Raw genomic sequence first — 17,002 nt, 5'->3', positions numbered from 1 at the left:
GGGTGTTAAGAATTTCCAGAATCGCTGCTGAAAATTGATCGAAAATGTACCATAGAATATAAACCAAGTAGGCTTAATTCATTAAATAAAGAGTCAGGTCGGCTTACAGTGGGACGTTAAGATTATATTTAACTCAAAGTTGAATTATACAGAAGGCAGCTGCTCTGAAGCAGGCCGAATGCCCTCTAGTAAAAAAAAAACACAACCACAATGAAACAGACTTTTTGAGACAAAAGCAAAATTAATATGATTTTAAGAAATTATTTCCAGAGTTGTGAAAATTCCCAGGTGCCACAAACGATGCACACTGAACAATCCCAAAATGCATTGCAGCCAGAGTGAAAACTCTCAGTCAGAAGACTGGCAGCTAAATTAGTTATTATTGTTATTATTAGTTATTGACCTGTTCATATTCTAGTAGGGGCAAAGAGCAGAGGAGGAGCAATACCGCCCTTGGCCACAAGAGGCAGTATGATCCACAAAGTCCTCTGGCCAAAGTCTATCTCCAAACTGCTTAATTGAGTTTTAAATGGGGAAAGTGGGTCAAAAAAAAAAATCCCCCAGCACTCATTTAGCTCCCAGCTCAGTGCCGGTCCAGTTCTGTTCACCTACAAAGTGTTTTAAGGGGGTATTTTCCCCAGAGTGTGTGTGAGCGTATACGTGTGTGTTTGAAAGTAGGTCTGGGCAACAGTAGGGGGCAGGCTAAGAGAGTGTGTATTTAAATACAGATCTTCAACACAGTGTTTGTACTGAGGAATAGCACGTGCGCACACACACACACACACACACACACACAGTCATCTTCTGTCTCACACAGACAGGTTGTGGCCTGAACCAGACTGTGAGTAAACGGCTTCAATCTACAAGCGCAGAGAGTCCTATTTTTAGCCAAGAAAGTTAAAAAGTCAGTCATCATGTCTGATGTTTAGTTGGTTATAATAATATTTAATAAAATCAGAAGTTGCCCTACTTCCAAGCTCAAACTTCAAAAAGGCAGAGCCCGCGGGGGCAGAAGTGTGTTAATGGGCCGGGATTTGACCCGCTTTCATACGCATGAGCTTCTGAATCGATTGTGACACTTGATATTCCTGCTGCACAGACGTTACACCCACAAAAAGGATGTAGACGCATTACACTGGCTGCACATATAAATGATGAAGGAAATAATCCCGGACGCCTATGGATTTATCAAAATCACCTGGATGGACAGGGCTGTAATGTTAACATAGTGCCACAATAAAGATCCACCTGCTTAAAAAAACCAAAGATGTTGTTCTGCAGGTGTGAACTCTGCATTAGAGGAATATATTTATTAAAATGTGAGTGCAAAAGGCTGAAATCTAGACTCTAAGAGTAACATTTGCACACGCACTCTGCTGTAAATCAGTTCAATTAAAAAGGGATTTGGACTTATATGCAAAACTTAATTTAGATGCCGACGTGTGTGATCTTTGGAAAAAAGGACAGAACTCAACGAAATTGTGTGAAACAGGCGAATAAAAAAAAGAAAGAAGATGCAGCTCCTCGGGCCCCCGAAGTACACGATGTGCCGTGCAACGCTTTTTTCTTTTCCTTTTTAGATTCAAATAGAGAGGAAAGAAATAATAACTCGACTCAACGATGTGTGTTAAGAGGAAAAAATGGATTACGAGAATTATAATGTAAGATTCAGCCCTGAAGAGTTAATCGTTTTATTAGTTTAATAGTTCTTTAACTTTTTCTACTGTACGATCATTTTTAATCCGACATAACTAATTATCCCAGCTACACACACACACAAACACACACACTAGGTAGCCTGGGGGAGGCTGTTTTGACCTCCACAAAGTCCGCCCACTACAGGCCAAGGGGTCACAAACACAACACAGAAACAAACAACAAACAAAAAGACACAGCGTCGGGGAAAACAACATGAAGACGCCCCGAGGCGCTGCACCGATTCCTGTCAAAAGCAAATTGATGTAACAAAAATGTATTTTAAAAAAAAAAGACGTTAAACTCCCCGTTGGTGGAGACGTGGGGAAGCGAATGCCTGCAAGTCGTGGCTGTAATGGACTCCGACCAAAGACACTGGCGTTAATGAACCATCATCGCCTCGTTTAGTCTCGTCTCAGGGTTTTAATTTGCTAAGTAATCCCAGAAACGCGTCACGCCGCTCGCTGTCGCTGAAGAATAATCAAGACGGATGGATTATAGACCCGGTGAGATGACATTGCTTTACATGGCAATCAGCGCTACTTTATAACTAATTAACGATAAGCAGTCAAATGAAAGCGCATCTCGGGCTGCTTGCTCTCGGTCTCTTTCACCCCAAGGTGCTCTCCAAAGGGACAGCAGCCGACTTCTTTTGAGCCAACTCTCTCAGAGGAAGAGTGTGTGTGTGTGTGTGTGTGTGTGTGTGTGTGAAGCGTCCACTTGACCCGTTATCGACCACAACAACTAAATAATCCTTTCCTTATTTTCTCGTCACACTGGCAGACTCTCTGGCTCACACACGCACACACACACAGACACAGACACAGACACAGACACAGACACACACACACACACACACAGTAGCAGCCTCAACAGGAGGCTATGAATAATTTGTCTCCCGATCTGTTCCTCATTTTTTCGGAGGACAGGATCGCTGCTTGCCGACTGCGTTCCCGTTGCACCGCTCATTCTGACGCCGTGAATGAAGACAAACAAATAAATAAACCACTTTCCAATAGAACAACAACAGTTAAACTCTTTATACATTCAAAGTAATGCATTTACATTCACCCTCTAATCCCAAGACTAAACTATTTAGACCAAAGAACATAAAAGAAAAACTTTTTTCCCTTCTCAAAACGTGATTACTTATGTGATTAATGTAACAGGTGTGTTCTGATTCACTAGTATTGATCCAGTGTTCAGTGTTCAGTGTGTTTTTTTAGCGCTTTCTTTTGGCGAGTAGACCACTTTAAATATTACAAGTTGTTAGATCAAATTAAACATTGTAAGGAAAAACCTTTTACAGCGATGCACGCCGTCATATTGAACCCACTCGGGCAGCTCCTGCATCGTGGGCTCTGACCACAGGTGCTCAATACAAATGCCTTAAAGTACATTATATATACACACAATATGTTAAAGTATGACGAATAGTTACATTAAATACACTAGAAGACAGGGCTAATATCTCGTCTTGTACTGAAAGAACTGTTCATTCAGTAACACTAATAAACGTAATAAATAAATACATGAACTAATGTGGAACTAATAAACACACAGCGAGCCAGCAGGGGAGCTTAACTTGGGCAACGGGAGTTCAGACAGTTACTGCTGGGAGCCGTGTGTGTGTGTGTGTGTGTGTGTGTGTGTGTGTGTGTGTGTGTGTGTGTGTGTGTGTGTGTGTGTGTGTACACCTCAAAAGGGTGTAAAAGACACTCCGGGAAACTTGATCTTTAACAATTTGTTTTCCAGAAAACTTCACCTGCTGCTGAACCTAATAATCGTTCAATAAGTCAAATTAATTACAGCCCAGTAACAGTAATAAAACTCTTAGCGTTAATAACACAGAGAGAGAGAGAGAGAGAGAGAGAGAGAGAGAGAGAGAGAGTTAATGCTCAGTTAATGGGGAACATTAAGAGCTAATAGAATATAAACGACGACTCCCCTGTTTGGAGCACATACTGTGCAGGTTGTTTTGTTTTTGACACAGTTGTTGCTGGTGAGCTTATCTAAATATAAACCAAATACACACACACACACACACACACAGATGTTAGGGAGTTAAGTTAATGTAGCACTTTGCTCCACGAGTTGTAAGAAATGAATGTAATGATAAGATATTCAGCATGTACCTGCAGTCTCTCGTGTGTGTGTGTGTGTGTGTGTGTGTGTGTGTCTCTACTTAAGAGAGGAGCATGGAGACAACGAGCGAGCATCTGAGAACCACTTAAAATGCATGACATGTTCTCTGGGAGGCAGCCCGGCGTTGCTATGGTAACCGGTGTGGGTCATAAGGCCGGCAGTGACGACATATTTGATTGGCTGAGTGGAGACAGTTGGGACCGCGGTGCAAAAGTCATTTTCAGATAAGTTTCGCTCCGTTGACGACGATGTGCGTTCGTCCCGTGGCGAGCTGAGCGAGCGCAGTGACTTCATCCGCGGGCGAGATTTTTGGTTAAAAGTGAAAACCGAAAGCATGAAATTATTAATATATGAACTATTAGTCTACTTCTCAGGTTGATGGCGCAGCGTCGTCCTGCAGAACAGTTAAACCTGGCCCATCTTTTGCCTGCAACAACGTGACGTCATCTACTAAAACCCAGAGTCGGCCAATCAAAGACGAGCAAATTACTTTGTGACGCAAAGAGTGTGTTTATTGTAAACCGATGAGCCTTCAAAACCATTGATACATTACTAGGGTTGCAAAGGGGCGGAAAGTTTCCACAGGAATTTTGTCTCGGGAATTTTGATAAAAAAAAGTTTATTTGCAAAAGCATATAAGGGAACTTAAGTGTAGGTGAGAACAAGACTATGCACGCCTAGCTCAGCTGGACCCTGAATGCAGCTGGTTGGGAACATTGTCTGCCAGAAACATAAACGTAAACATTCACGTTCTGTTGTTTTTTAACGTCTTTGTCATCAGTGTTGTCTGAACGTTCCAGCCCTATGCCTGGCAAGTGTGAGAGCGCCAAGTTGCGTAGAGGCCAAGAGCGGTATTGCAGACAGATAGAGATTTCAATTATAGCTCGCAACATATTGAAAAAAATAACTGAACTAGTTCATTTTTTTTGGAGCTGTGAACTTAGTTCAACATTTTGAATTATGAACTATGAACTGAACTAGTTCATTTTAAAATGTGTGAACTATGAACTGAACTAGTTCATGTAGAAAGTGAACTTTCCCAACACTGTTTGTCATCACCTAGCATATTGATTACTGAAACCATGTTCATTTTAATACCAAGTTTATTTGTATACAGTAGACTAACTTTTTACAGCAGTGAGGAGGACGTTGATGAGGTCCAGGAAGAAAGCATTTAGATTCAGGGAAAAACACACACAAAAAAAATGTGGGTTGGGGGTGGTGATCATAGGGAATACACCTTTTTTATTCAACGTTCATGTATAAAGTTAAAAATGTCATTTTTATAAGTTGTATTCTAAATGTTTGCATGCATGTCTGCTTATGACAAGGTAAATACAGTTAAATTACCCCAAAATTTCAAGTTTATTCCCGTTAAATCCCGTACATTCCCATTTATTCCCGTGGAAAGTTTCCAACTTTGAATATTCCCGGAATTTTGCAACCCTGTACATCACTCAAACTGGGCTTCCTGGATTTCTCCTCACAGGCCTGTCTGTTACTTTCCCGAAGGCCACGTGCAAAAGAAGCTCTGCATATAAAACAACAACAACAACAACAACACAGCACATTCATTCATTTCAACGAGGCCTCGACGCCGATCAACACTCAAATCGGGGTGTTTCCGCGGCTACGTGAACGGTTATTAATAGAGTAGTGCAGACATGAAGAAAAGTCATTCCCAGTAGGACGTTACCGCCTCGTCACCAGTGTCGACCATTAAGCTGTGAATTAAACCGCAGCCCTACTTCGCTTATAGAAACGACTGCACAATTTGCTAACGAGCAAATCAATTCCCAGAGCCCAACGCGAGTCATCAGGCCGCATCGCTGAGTTAATTACAGAGCGTAGACTGAACGACGTTGGGGAGAGTCGCGATCGACAGGTGAAATTCAAAAGTATTAAATCAAATTCCAGCGCCATACAGGGAAAAAAAAGGTTTCAGATTTGCCGAGTCGACACCTTTTCCTCCTCTTCATAGAACAAAAAACCTTCAATATTTGAGAATATTCTGATTTTTTTTTTGACGTGGCTCACGGAAACATGATTTTCCATTTTTGGGGGATATTCCGCGGATGGAGAATTTTCCGACAAAGACATGTGGGATATGCCGGTTTTGGGAGAAAATATAGGTTGTTGTTCATTTCACGTCCTTTTCCTGGTCACAAACCAACTAGCCGACAGTTTGTAAAGCTGGAGTAGAGCTGCAGGCCCAAGAGAACCCCCCCCCCCACCAGGGGTGAAGATGCAAACATGGGGTCCTTTTAGGTGTACCGGAATATGCCCGGCTGAACGTAAACATTAGTGGAATACACATGTTCATAAGCCATATAAACACCATATTAGGAATATTGTCTAGCAAAGAAAACTGAATATTTGGTGCATGTAAACGTAATACGTGAGTTTTGCTATTATGCAATATTTCCCTCTAATTATTTAAAGCTTTTAACGCACTAAAAAGGGGACTTCTAACAGGTGGTAACTATATATATATATATATATATATATATATATATATATTGCACTGGAAAGATCTGGTCGTGCAAATATTCTTTACACACAAACTTGAAGACACTGAATATCTGCATGTTTTAGTTTATTTTTTATACACACGTTTGTGCTGCCGCCGGCCAATTCTTCTGACGACGATAACCTGAACCGCTCTAATTGGCCATCATCTCTAAGAGAGCCGGGTTTCAAACAGTGTGGACGACAACCGTGCAGCGTTTGAGATGGAAAAAAAACACAAGACTGGATTCCCCACTAATGACACCGGGAAAGGGTGTTATTATCTGTTGCTCAGATACTGTACATGTCCTTCTGCATGTGTTGCCGTCAACATAGCCAATGGAGCATCGAGTGCTATTTCTGTCTCGACAGTCAATATTTCAGGATAAGAGACAGTGGTGGTTACTGTAAGCTGGCGAGGAGCGCTGGGTATTAACACCTCCCACCGGGGCTACCTATGGAGAGGAATATGTAAATGTGTAAAATGGCAATAGGACAGAACGAAGTAGAAAAAAACCACACAGAAAGAAATTAAATAAACATATAATTGGAAAGAAATGGAGAAGAAAAGAAATGCTTGTGTACTATAACGGTCATTTATATGGAAATGACTTGTAAGATTGTAAATACCCATCAGAGATTGATGTACCCTGTAAAAATCCAGCGAGTAATATTGATTTGATTTACTGCGCTGGCGTGTCAAAGCCACACACGGAGGATGGCTGTTTTCAGAAACCCAGGAACCAACTTGTCTTTATCGTCGTGGTGATTGAGCTACGGTGCACAATAAGCCCTGATTTATTTACACACACACACACACACACACAGCGTTCACGTCGCCTCAGGTAGGCAGCCGGCCCCCTGAACGACACATCGAAAAGCGTGGCGCTGGTGGTGATTTGAGCTCCGAGTACGTTTACAAATGCAGGAGAAGAAAAAAAAAAAAGAGCACATTTATGAACAATTCCCAAGTTTTGCAGAGCGATACACGATGTGCTAAAAATCTAAATTCTGCAGAGAGACTTGAAACTGAAAAGCACAAGTGTTATTGGTAATTCGTGAATACGGTTCTGGAGGAAAGTCATCATAACTCCCCCCCCCCCCCCCCGAAATCTAAATGAAATGTGTAAAACGGTTCAAAGCAGCTGGGTGAAACGAGAGTCCTCTCAAATGTCAGGATTTTCTCCCGGAAATGAACTCGACGGCTTCAAAAAAAAGCTCAAGAGACAGTTAACGGTTATTTAGAAATAATGACCCGTGGTTCCCGGATGACCCATTTCAGGACAATTACGCATTTCCATGGCAGCAGAGTCTTAAAGAGGGGAAAACCTCGGCGAATCGGGACATTTACTCAACCCCAGTCCCAAACAGAAAGGCGCTGGCTATCTTAAGCTCCAGATACTTTGAGCGATGTATTAAAAATGTAAATAAAACATTTCCAAACGTCTAAGAAGCATTGCCCCCGCTATGCCTTCTACCTCAATGACATGCATCATTAACTCCGATGCGCAGCATATCTGCAAAACTATTTTACCCTGAAGAGCCTCGTGAGTAACAGGCGACACACTTAGATAACAACACGACTGCCTAACACAGGGAGCGAGTTCCCTCATTGCTACATGACTATCTCCTCAAAGACAACTCGGCTCTTCAAATGGTAAAAAGGGGGCAATGTGACATAAATAAGCTATTTAGGGGGGGTGACTCCAAACAAAAGGGCCCTTGAAGGGAAACAGACTGAAGGTAATTCAACTGGAAGACGGCGGAAAGAAGATATTATTCTCTCTTTAAATATTACCGCCATGGGCTCAGCAATAAAAAAAAAAGAAGCTCTGCAGAGCTCTAATTGAAGCTTAACGTTGTCTCTTCACACTATAGCGGCTGACACGCTGAGCCCATGTTACATCGAGCTCAGGCTGAAGTGGATTATCTCGCTCCCTCTCAATATTGACCCCTACGAGGGTGGAGAAATGGCCCCCCACATCAGCGTCGGCTGCCATCGGTCACCGTAAAGCATGCTGCGTTATCGCCTGTCAAACCTCGGCGTACTTTTACCACCGACACTTTTTACGACCGCGACGCCGCTCTTCACTCATCCAGTGTTCATTTCCCTGAAGAGCGCTAGCGGACGAGTTTAACCCGGGTGGATTTAAACGGATGAAGATTATCTTGAATCTTGGTGGACCTGCTGGCCCGAGGGATCATCCCCATAACTGGAAAGCGAGAGGAAGGTGGGGGGGGGGGGGGGAGCTCAGCAAATGCCTTGTTTGTATATAAATACCCCTCTGGCTGTATCGTGTTTGTGTGGTGAGATAGAAGAAGAAGAAGAAAAAAGCAGCTCATGAGCAGCAGCGTGCATAAAACTGTAAATAAATAAAGAAGTATATCAAAAAAGAAAAAAAGTCCTTGAATTGAGCGATGAGATCTGGCCGAGCTGAATTAGCCGTTTTCCTACAAAATGCCAGAAGGGAGAAGAAAGAAGAAAAAATTTAAAAAAAGACCTCGAAGAGAATCTATATACAAAATATATAAAACCACCGGCCCCGCAGACATCTCCGGTGCTGTAAAGTACATCACGGGAACTGAAAGTAAGACAAATCGCCTGCAATCAAGTCAGACAGCGGCATGAGCCGGAGAACCATTCAGGAAAAGCCAGTTTTCTCCCACCGTGCTCTGGTAATCACCTCCTTCTTCACTGCGGGGACTCATTTCCCTTCACACTAAAAGTTATCTTCTCATGAATTATTCAAAATTCTGATACATCTTGCCAATTATTATTTTGTAAGTTTTTATTTTTTTAAATGTTGTATTTATATCTCAAGCGTGTTGTCAGGGGCCGGGTCCTTATCGCATTTCGATATCACAACACCGCTCGTTTTTCTGGTGATTCAATGAGTAAATTAAATAACCGTATGGTAAAGACTACTTTTGTCCCGTGTGAATTAAATACGTGACAAATGAAAAGTACGGACTATTTCTTTTGTTTGATTAAGAACTTTAGTGCAAAGTTAACAATGCCAGTTTGAAATTATAGAACAAAAAGACAATCTATCTCAGATAAAAGAATTAATCTAAAATCATCCCGTCAATAAGTCAGTTTGATACTTTACAGACACAAATCGGGAAAATAAATGACTGATGAACAACTCTAATTATGGGCCGTTTAATCATTTTATAAGAGAACAGCTGATTTCATTGATTAAAAAAAAAATGTAAACAAAGATGTGTCCTCAGTGGCTGAAAAAAATAAAATAAAAACGCCATCGAGAACCGACAAACTTAAAAAATGATTTTCCAACAGCTCCACTCCAGATTGTATATTATGGATTAAAGTCAATGATCTGGCCAAGGGCGTATATGCATTATGGCTGTCAAGAGTGAGAAGCTGAGAGCTGCCAATGCAAACGTAATTAAAAGGAGAAGCACTCACAGCGAATAGCAACCAGCGTTTGAAAACTTACATATATAATGTACGTCTGTAATTAAATTAAAATGTAGTATAATGCCTGTAATCCCAAACCACCGGAGGAAATCTGTCTTGGGACTTTTCTCTTCCACCAAACACGTTGGCGAGAGGCCAAGATCCAGTCAGCAGTTCAACTCTGAATAAGCTGCTCAGTTTTTTTAACGGTCCACGAAACGGTGCAATTAGTAAAACATGGCAAATTTTTATAAATGTCATATCCCAGACCTCTCTGCTCGTCATGTTGAGCACCAGGATAGAGGTCCCCCCCCCCCCGCGCTGCATCAGATTGGGTATTGCTTTCTCTACATTGTTATACAGAATACTCCTTTAAATTAAAGCATCTGTACAACCCCACAGGCAAAAAAAGCATAATTGGAATATGTGCGCCAAACCGCAGGAGGAGCGCTAGACTTGGAAGTCAATTTCCATGCTGGCCAAACCATGGAATTACAACTACAACGTCACTCCGGGCCCAAAAACACGTTCTCCAAGAGATCCACCAATTGCGATTCTCTCGGCCAATTCCGATGTTTTTAAAGTCTAAACTTTCTTCTTAGAGCTATAATTGCCAACAAAGCTCAGGACTACGCACTTTTTTTTTTTTTTTTACCGCTGTCCTGGAACCATCTGAGTAATGTATTCAAACATAAAGTCAGTGTAAACTGTCAATTTCTAAATGTTTTCTTTCTACTTTGTTATTGCCATCTATAGTGGTAATTTGCATTAAATTAAATGAATTAGAAATGTTGTTTAACAACGTATAATTACATGGAAACATAATGTACCCTCGCCAAATACACATTTTTCCTCCGTTGACAATAAGCATTAGCTCCGTTATTAGCAGGGCAGCATGCGTGGGAATTAATTACACTAGTAGTGTGTTAATGTTATTATGACAAAGATCCGGCTAATTTTATATTCGTCAAACAGAAACATTTCTATTGATTGGTTGATCGGCAGAAAGAATGCCTTGCCAACCATTTTGATAGCCGATTGTTTAACTGTGTTTTTAAGCAATATAAAGCAGATACTGTATTTATGTAACCTGCTAGGGCACTTGCAGAGAGCAACGCTAGCATTCATTTGGACTCTTTGACTCCGTTTTAGCTCCGTTTTGGTCTCCTCCAACTCCTGAGGAAAATATCCAGCTCTTTAACTGCTAAATGCTCCGCTATGTTCAGCTTATAGCACTTTAAATATGACATATTGGACTGTTGGGAATGGGGATTAAAGTGTTTCTGGTCTTAAACAAGGACAACCATAGTGAGCCAAAAAGTAAACTTGGATCACTTGCAGTGAGCCGAGGTGTGAGAAAGAGCTTCCCACCTCGGGGCTATTTAATCATTTCCTTCCACAGAGTGCAGGAACCTCAAGTCCCGACTTAAAATCAAAGTCAAAACAAACAGAGACTCTAAAAAAAACTACAACAAAGAAAGAATAAACCTCGACACAATGAAGGTCGACCCCGGAGCCTGACTCGTGAGCTTGGACCACAATCGGTCCCTCCGGGCCACTGCTACCAGACAATAATTGCACTTTATCATGCTGCCAAGCCTCCAATACAACACGGAGACCGAAGAGCCCCGGCCTCATAATGTGGAACAGCCTCCAGGCCGAGTGTGGCCGTCTGGCTTCACCAGATTATGATTATGTCACACGGGAGATTACCCATCCGACAGAGAGAGTCTGACACGGTCATGTCCGTGCACACACACACACACACACACACACACACAGCCATCTGTTATTGCCACAAACTACTGTATGCTCAAACTGATAAGATCCGTGTTGAAAAATAGATTCTCCCCCATCTCGTCTCCTGAGAACTACCTGTGTGAATAAGAAGGACAATTAAAATGGTACGGAAAAGAAAAAGGAAAGAGGCGGACGAGCAGCAATGGCTGCCTGCTCGGCTGCAGCCGGCCGCAAAATGGAGCCGCGAGAATGAATGGGGGGGGGGGGGGGGGGGGGGGGGGTGAATTGGAATAGGGGTAAAGAGGGGGAGAAAGTGTGACAGCAGCCCAGAGGGGGAGGTTGGGGGGGGGGGGGATTCATTTGTTTTCCTCTCATCTGTCTGGGCTCCCTCTCTCACCTTGGCCCACATTTTCAGTCTGCCTCATATTCACTTCTAACAGAGGGGGGAGAAAGAGGGAGGACGCACACTCATAAAACGCACACGCAGACTGACACACGGGGGCACACACGCGCACACACACACACACACACACACACACACACAACTAACATCCAGTATTACTTCCTAATGGTCTAGCGGCATGTTGGAAGATTTTCACAAGAGCGAGAGAAGCATGCTAATCTGATCAGGCAGATGTCAAAGCAAAGGGCCGTGTTCTGGAGCAATGATTTACAGGGTGAATAATAATAATAATAATAATAATAATAATAATAATGATGATGATGATGATGACTGCCGAGGGAATCAGAAGAGTGAGCTCTGGCTCTGGAGGCTTCAAGGAGGTTGTGTATGTAAATTCCCAGCCAGGTGTCAAGAAGAACAATTTCAAAAGCTCAGCGGCAACAAGCCGGAGTCATCGTGAGCGCTTCATTCATTCATTCATGAATTCACTCATTCATTCGTGTGTTGAGGAGCGGACGGACATGTTTGGCTTCAGAGAACATTTTGACCATTGTTTCCTCACTTCTGTCGTTGTTTACTTGCACTTCTCGGTTTTCATTGCATTTTTAATAGAATACTTTTTTTTCCCACTGTTGCTCACTCAGAACGTCACATTTTCAGAAGTCTGAGATTCTTTATTTTCTACATTAAATGAAGACAGAAATGACCACTTCGTTGATTTATCTTCGGAGCATGAATGACAAACATTCTCTGGTTCCAGCTTCTCAAATGTGGGGATTAAAATCTTATTTATTTATTTTCATGCGATAAGTAAGTTGAATGTCTTCAGTTTTGTGTCTGTGTTTCGTAACTTTGACGGGTTTTTTTTTTTTTTGGGCTGCCGTTTTCGAACAAAGCGAGACATTTCGAGATGCCGCGTTCTATTTACTTAACGTCAAATAAACCACATGAATAATCGATGACATTGGTCTACAAAACGGTATTTCGTGACATTTAGCTCGGATACATAACCAAGTCATCGTTGTTTCAAGATTGATTTCTGTGTCACAAAACAGTATAAGTCGAATAAACTCAACCAGCACACACACACACAATCTTTTATATTTTTAAATACACACGTACATTCACAAGGAAATTGACTGGCAAAAAGCAAAGATATATATATATATATATATATATATATATATATATATATATATATATATTTTGTGGTGAATGAATGTCTTCACTTTGTACTAAATCAAGTCAATAAAATCACCACAGTTCACACAATAGTTCACACAATTTTGATGATGAATCCCATTAGTCCCATCTATATAGATGGTGTTAAACCAAGGTCGGTCTGACCTTGACGACGACTGTCAGAAGTCTAAAGGAAGCTGTGAGCGCTTGTCTGACTAGATAATGCCGGCAGGACAATGTGCAGTCGGGAGGGAATAAGGAAAAGAGGTTTATGGGTAAATAATCTGTTGGAGCCGGTCAGTGCTGTCAGGGGGGAAACCCCCTTAATCGCCTCCACGCAGGCCCGAAAGAGCAGATGGAGTACGAGCGATACAAACTAATGACGTCTCAGGGCAGCGAATCTGGCCGGGCCACATCTCCACCCCGTTGTGAAATCCATCCATGGAAACATGAACACCAGATGACTCTGGTTTCGTTGCCTTCGGTCGGTCTCAAGCATCAACTTTTTACTCACATTTTATACAAATAAATACTTTATATATATATATATATATATATATATAAATATATTATTTTCAGTTTCTAAAAATCGGGAAGCCCCGTCCCGGAGCTCACTTTGCTGAAATCTCGAGTATTTTTTTTTTTGCGGCCACTTCACTTTCACTCTGTACAGCTGCAGAATTAACTTGGCACAGGCCGGCGAATCAATATTAAGTAAGAGTGTGTACAAATAACACTGACCGCACACACACACACACACACACACACACACACACACACACACACACACACACACACACACACACACACACACACACACACACACACACACACACACACACACACACACACACACACACACACACACACACACACACACACACACACACACACACACACACACACACACACACACACACACACACACACACACACACACACACACACACACACACACACACACACACACACACACACACACACACACACACACACACACACACACACACACACACACACACACACACACACACACACACACACACCCCGCCTGTGTAAATGACACTGAGAGGATTTGCAGGTCAGATTTGGTGCCAAATTTAGATCTGGCTGCTCTGAACGTACGCAGATCATTAAATAACGAGTGAAAAGTCCTCTGAAGCCAAAGCGGAAGATTTTTCTTATCCCCCAGACGTCGATCCTCGGAGACTCGATAAGCTGGATATCAACTGGAGTTGAGGCAACTGCTTAATACCTTCAAAAGAGATCAATAATGTGTCAGTTAAACCTCTCTTTTCCATTCATAAAAAAACTGGAATGTGCTCCTATAGGAGACAAATATGCAGTTCGCATCTCAATCAGATGTCTGTGCAAATCCAGGACATCATTTAAATCCTTTTACGTGTCTCCTGTACTTTATAAGCTCCATAAACAGTTCATGGAGGGCTTTACAACACACTTTAATCCAGTTGTCCTCAAATAGGACGCATTATATTTATGTACCAGCAATTATGACTTCTCCCATGGTGACATTTTCTTCACAACTGCGTTTAATTGGCATTCATCGTTTGTTTATACACCGGCATCCACTCGCGGACGCCTCACGGGAGGAGTTAGTCATTAACAAAGACTATTAAACACTTAAAATAAAAAGGCTTTTTCTAATGCATTTCTTAAACATAATGTTCTATACTTCAAACAAAGGCGTCCTTGCTCGTGCCACCTGAAAGCCTGAAGCGCCAGTAGCAGTCTTTTCTCCGAGCCGTCTGTCTGAGGCTCAGTATTTAATAAGGTGTTCCAGTCTACAAAGCTTTACAGAACGAGCCGCTGTCAGCATGAACAGGGCGGACCGTCCCAACACTTCCTCACTGTCCTAACCGCCGAACGCAGAAGAGACAAACAAAAACACCCTGTGATAAAGTCGAGATCGAGACCCCTCTTTTGCCAGATTGCACACATTTTAAATAATTTTTTTCGCTTTCCATTTTGTAAATAACTCTTGTCAAATTCAACTGTTTTCATGTAAAACACTTGACGTCACATCTGTGATGCAAAGTGGGCTAATTAAAAAGCAGCGTTTTCTTTCCTCGACACTGAATTGTAAAATGAAAAAGTACCTTTTTATTTTCATTGGCTGATAGTGACCAAAATAACTTGGTGAATACACACCGAATTAACACGTCACAAATCACGCCCACGTAATTGACAGTGATTAACTTATTCCCCCCCCCCCTCCCCTCCCCCCATTGTGTTACCATGAATTTACATCCCATTGAACTATTGAGATCTATGATTACTTTATTTGGGCTTCTACGAGTGCAAAGGCAACGGTGCAGAAAATACACAACTCTGTGACTTAAATACGAGAACATTTTGTTTCATGACAGATAAAAATATGAGAATACAACTATTAAATCACTGGTTTTAAGGTTTCTTAAAATAACTTCTACTTTCGCTCTCCAATTGAAAAAAAAATCCAGAATCCTTGAATATGCAAACTTTTGTCATTTCTAAAAACCCGCTAGACCAAAAGATCAAGGTCTGTTATCTGAAATCATGTTTAGTCGTCCCGAAGACAACAAATAATGCCAAAATGGTCTTGTTAATAATTTAGTATTAAAAAGGCCGGCTGCCTGAGTGCCGGTGTTATGCTGCTTTCACGCAAAATCCGGTGTTGTGGCAAAAAAAAAGAAGCCAAACCTTCCAATTGTGCTGCAATAAGCCGACGGGGAAGAAAGCAGCAACGTTGTGTTTTTGTCGCTCACTCAATTTGGCCTGAAAACCCACCGTTTTGATAGGCCCTTTATCTTGGCTAGTCTAAGCGCTGCAACTCCCCAATTGGTTTGAATGCAGCCTGAAGGCCTTTACACATTTGGGGCGCGTGACCAATAAAATGGCAGAAAAATGTGAAATGCTCAATCAGCAAATGTTTTGCATACAAAACTACTCATAAACAAGCAATGTGAAGAAAAAAAATAAAATGTAGGAACCACAGCAGCATCCGAGAGGACAGAGCGTCGCGCATGCTGTTAAATGTGCTGCAGCTGAGCGGCTAGTTAGCGATCCAGCTAACCAACCTGCTGTTAGCCGTGCACTTTGTGCCCCGATAAATGTGTGTTTGGTCGCTACGGCACAGGACCAGATGTGTGGAAGTTAGATAAGAAGGTGGCGCAAGCATGCGGCGCCCGTGTGTGTTGTTGCTCTGCGGCTCTTGTGTAACACAACAGGGCTCTGGCTCGGTGGGACCACCTGCTCTTCGTCTTGATAGAACGCCGATGTTGCCGCTTTATTCAAGATGTGGTCGTCTGTGTCGTGAGACGGTCTACATTTACTTTGGTAGATACCAGAACAGTATTCCACTGAGGGAATGCAACGCTTCACTGATCCTCAATGAGAGAACAAGGGGTTTGCAGAGTAGATGAGCTGCAGCAGGACAAAATTTTTTTTAATTTAAGTTGCACTTCGCATCTGTTCAGCGAGATCAGGGTAAACTTGCTAAACACACATTTTCATGGCCAGAGCAGTCAGTGGGCTGAAAAAGTGCCTTTTTGTCGGAACGTTTTTTTTTTGTTTTTTTTAAAGCCGTGGTATTGTTTTCCCATTCTTGACTAGTGCACAGTTGCCAACTTGGCTGCATCAGCAAACAGGTAAAAAAAACAGCTGGCTCAGCCTGGAAACCACTGAGCCGTGTAGGAAAACCGTGGAGAGTGATCACAAACCTCTACGACGTGACGCACGCACCTCGTCTCATTACTTACAACAAAACGGCCATTACAAAAGGATGATGTCGACACCCCTGTTACCATGTTATCTGACAAGAATGTCAGCTTTGCAATTGTACAACTTACTGAGCTGAGTGATATTTTTTTTTGCATGATAGCGCCACTGTTTGTTTTAGCCGTGTGGTA

The sequence above is a fragment of the Cyclopterus lumpus genome, chromosome 22 (assembly GCF_009769545.1).
Source record: "Cyclopterus lumpus isolate fCycLum1 chromosome 22, fCycLum1.pri, whole genome shotgun sequence".
Taxonomy (NCBI): Eukaryota; Metazoa; Chordata; class Actinopteri; order Perciformes; family Cyclopteridae; genus Cyclopterus; species Cyclopterus lumpus.
This window is presented reverse-complemented; position numbering follows the sequence as displayed.